A 4,865-nucleotide genomic window follows, 5' to 3' on the forward strand; every position below is an offset into this window, starting at 1 on the left:
AGAGACACACACACAGACACACACACACACACACACACACACACACACACACACACACACACACACACACACACATATATATATATAGGTGCATATCTGTCTATCTATCTATCTATCTATCTATCTATCTATATTATATATATGTATAAACATATACATATGTATAAAAACACTGATACACATATTGATATATACATACAAACGTATGCACATTCGCATACATACAGACACACACACACAGACACACACACAGAGGCACACACATACACAGACACAAACACACACAGACACACATACGTCTGTTTGTATGTAGTTAGGAACAACATACGTCCCTATTTCGATGACATCTATACAAGCAACAAATCAACAGCAGTACCACCGCCCCGCCGCCGCTGCCGCTGCCCCTCCCACCACCAACAACAACCACGACAACAACAGCAGCGACAACAACAACAACAACAGTAGCAGTAGATTTCCGACACGTAAAAACCGCCATATTTCTTCCCGCTTCAACTTCGGCTTAACTCCGTAAAAATATTTTGGCCAAATTCCATTTCTCCTGTTTTTCCCAATAATGAAATAATTTGTTCCTCTCTCTTATCCTCCGACTTCTCTCCAGTATTCCTTCCCTTCTCACCTTCCCACTCCCACTCTGTATTCCCCCCACTTACTCACCTTCTTCCCCCACTTTCTCTTTTTTGCCTTTTACCTTCAATCATGTATATATATATATATATATATATATATATATCTATATATATATATATATATATATATATATATATATAAGTATGTATGTATGCATATATATATATATATATATATATATATATATATAGGTTTGGCTTATTGTGGTTGTTTCTGTTATTATAATTGTTGCTGCAATAAAGTATCTTCAATGCATTGATTTTGAGCTCTATCCTTTAAGAGACATGTATACATATATATATATATATATATATATATGTATATATGTATATATGTATATATATATATATATATGTATATATATATATATATATATATATATATATATATATATATATATATATATATATATATATATATATATATATATATATATATATATATATATATATATATATATATATATATATATATATGCACATATTGATATTGATAGTGGTATATTTTGGAATGGTCATCTTTTTCTTTTTGTCAAGCTTGCTTCCCAACCACATGATTCCGGGTTCAGTCCCACTGCGTGGCACCTTGGGCAAGCGTCTTCTACTATAGCCTCGGGCCCAACAAAGCCTTGTGAGTGGATTTGGTAGACGGAAACTGAAAGAAGCCTGTCGCATATATGTATATATATATATATATATATATATATATATATATGTGTGTGTGTGTGTGTGTGTGTGTGTGTGTGTGTCTGTGTTAGTCCGCCTACGATTGCTTGACAAGCGATGTTGGTGTGTTTACATCCCGTATTCTAGCAATTCGGCAAAAGAGACCGACGGAATAAGGAGTAGGCTCAAAAAGAATAAGTCCTGGGTTCAAATGACTGAAACAAATAAAAGAATAAAAGAATATGGATTCCCGTCGAGGTCGACTTTGCCTTTTAATCCTTTCGGAGTCGATAAATTAAGTACCAGTTGCGTACTGGTGTCGATCTAATCGACTGGCCCCCTCCCACCAAAATTTCGGGCCTTGTGTCTAGAGTAGAAAAGAATTTATACATGGTTTTGTGCAATAAGAACGATCGATACCTAAAACGAACGCCCGATTACTAAATGACCGCAAAAGGGAAATATGGAGATCTTGTCCGGACAAAACATATTTCACCGGATTCTCTAATATCGAAAGATCAATTCACCGAAGTTTGGAATATTTGACAGGAAACAAACAATAGATGAGAAGTGGTTCTTAACGATATAATATTTACAATATCAAATGTGGACGGATTTCTTTCACCTGTTTTAGTCAATAGACTGTGGCCATGATGGGGTACTGCCTTGACGGGTATTTAGACGAACCAATCGACCCAGTTCTTTTTTTAAGGCCTGGTACTTATCGTGATGGTCTGTCCCACCAAACCGTTAAGTTATTTGGGGCGTAAATAAACCAGCACCGGTTATTATAATGTGGTGGTGGACAAACACAGACACAAAGTTTCTCTCTCACACACAAACACACACACATATATATATATATACGACAGGCTTCTTTCAGTTTCCCTCTACTAAATCCACTTACAAGACTTTGGTCGGTCCGATGCTATAGTAGAGAACACTTGCCCGAAATACCACGCAGTGGGAGTGAACCCGGAACCATGTGGTTGGGAAGCAAGCTTCTTATCACATAGCCACGCCTATGAAAAACAAAAAAAGAAGAGAATTAAGAAAGCTCATGAGGTTCTACTGAGATTCGAACTCAGATCGCTGGATTCAGAGTCCAGAGTGCTAACCATTACACCACAGAACCTTGTCTGATAACGGTGTTGCTAAAATAAACTATTAACGCAACCATTTTGAATCGGATGCTCGACCCATTATAGAATGTTCGCTTTCACTTCTCTCTTTTGTGAATCTCGTGCAACTGCTGGGGAGTCTTGAGAGTCACCTCGTGCAAAAGCTGGGGAGTCTTGAGAGCCATTTCGTTTAAAATAGAGTCGGAAGAATTTTGTTCTCATACACAAACAACGTCGACGTAATGATGTTGATGATGATGATGATGATGATGCTGTGGTGCTGTGGTCGAATGTCAGATGATGATGATGATGGTGATGACGATGATGATGATGACGACGACCACGACCATGATGTTGTTGGTAGTGGTAGTAGTGATAGCAGTAGTCATGATGACGATGATGATAATGGTGATGATGATGATGATGATGATGATGATGGTGCTGCTACTGACTTTGTTATATTGCTGTTGCTGCTGCTGCTGCTGTTGCTGCTGCTGATGATGTATATTATATATAATTTCATTTTTTGCAATATATTTTTTTCCTCCTCATTTTCTTTCGTGCGACAGAAATTGAAAAAAGAAGCTGTAAAAGAAAAAAACGAAATAAACTAATAAAGCAAAAATTTATATAAAAAAAAACGCAGACAGAATAACAACAGCAACAACAATAACAAGAACAATAATAATAATAATAATAATAATAATAATAATAATGATAATAATAATAATAATAATAATAATAATAATCCAACAGACCAACTGTCTGCTTTGGCACGGGTTGGTTGGGGGAGGGATGATTGACCCTGGGGGGGGGGGGGGTCAAGTATGAAGTAATCAAAATATGGCGACCTTGTGGAAAAGGTGAGTATTGTTTTTTTTATTTTAAATATATTGTTTTTCATTTTTGTTTTATGTTCTTGTTATTGTTGTAAGTAGCTTTATACAAATTATATGTATGTATATAGGAATGTAAGTATTCACACACATACACACACACACATATACAAATATATATATATATATATATATATATATAGATAGATATACATATATATATATAAATATATGTATATACATTTATATATGTATACCTATATATATATACATATGTATATATAAATGTTTATATATATATATATATATATATTATATAAATGTTTATATATATATATATATATATATATATATATATATATATATATATGTATATATATATATATTCAGACACATATATCCATGCACACATGCCTGTATATGTGTACACGCATACCTACACACTTATGTAGATATAGAAACGTCTATGCGTACGCACAAGCATATATATATATATATATATATATATATATATATATATATTTATAAATATGGATATATGTGTGTATGTGCATGTATGCATATATATGTGAGTGTTTGTATATTGGTAAATTAATATATTTATGAAATATGTGTATGTATGTTTGAATATACATATATGCGCATGTTATTGTTGTTATTATTATTATTAATATTATCATTATTATTATTATTAACAACATTATGTTAGTTATCATCATCACCATCGTCATCGTCATCGTCCTCGTCATCATCATCATCATTATCGTCATTACTTTTACATTAAATTCCATCAAGACGATATTAAAATCTTTATACTCAGTGCTCTAATTTCTGAAATATGTCTGTCTAGTATATTATTATTATTATTAATATTATTGTTATTGTTGTTGTTGTTGTTGTCATTATTATTATTATTATTATTATTATTATTATTATTATTATTATTATTATTATTATTATTATCATTATTAATAATATTACCTAAAATTTCATACGAATGATATCTAGCTCCGCATCCCTGGCGCTTTAATGTCTGACAAATGTGTCTGATCGGCAAAAGAAAAATATTACGTAATACCATTTCTGCCTAAATACCTACTACACATTATAAACAGTTCGTCTAAAGGAGGTGACAACGTTTGGAACAAATGCCTGAAAGAATGCAAGACTGCTCAGTAAAATGGTGATTCCATTTAAGTCAACATATTTGATGCGTATATGTGATCAATTGTAATATTTCTGATGCCAAATCTGTTGAATGTTTAGTTTATATGTTCATTATTGAAATTTGTATCTAGAATATATCCAGAGCCATCATCAATTATTTGGCTTAAAACAACAGCTTTCAAGACCTTGGAAAATGAATAGTTGTTTGGTAAGGAGCTTGCTTCCACGTTCAGTCTCACGTTTGTGCATCATACCTAAATGAATTCATTATATACTTTTATTTATAAATAACGTATTCATATACATGTTGACGTTTTTATTTTAACCGATGACACAGCTTTAAGAGTTCATGACGAAATTATGAAACATATGTGAAATCTTAGCTTTTTTGTCAATTTACTCAAAACAGCTCTAGATATTTGTTTTAA

General features: G+C 32.5%; 1 non-coding gene across 1 annotated transcript; it reads right to left on the reverse strand.

Annotated features, from left to right (window-relative positions):
* Positions 1-2,376: 2,376 nt before the first annotated feature.
* On the reverse strand, positions 2,377-2,448 carry Trnaq-cug (transfer RNA glutamine (anticodon CUG)). Its single transcript has one exon. It is a non-coding gene; the product is annotated as a tRNA-Gln (tRNA).
* Positions 2,449-4,865: the final 2,417 nt, after the last annotated feature.

Source organism: Octopus bimaculoides, chromosome 25, assembly GCF_046866305.1.
Source record: "Octopus bimaculoides isolate indiv1 chromosome 25, ASM4686630v1, whole genome shotgun sequence".
Taxonomy (NCBI): domain Eukaryota; kingdom Metazoa; phylum Mollusca; class Cephalopoda; order Octopoda; family Octopodidae; genus Octopus; species Octopus bimaculoides.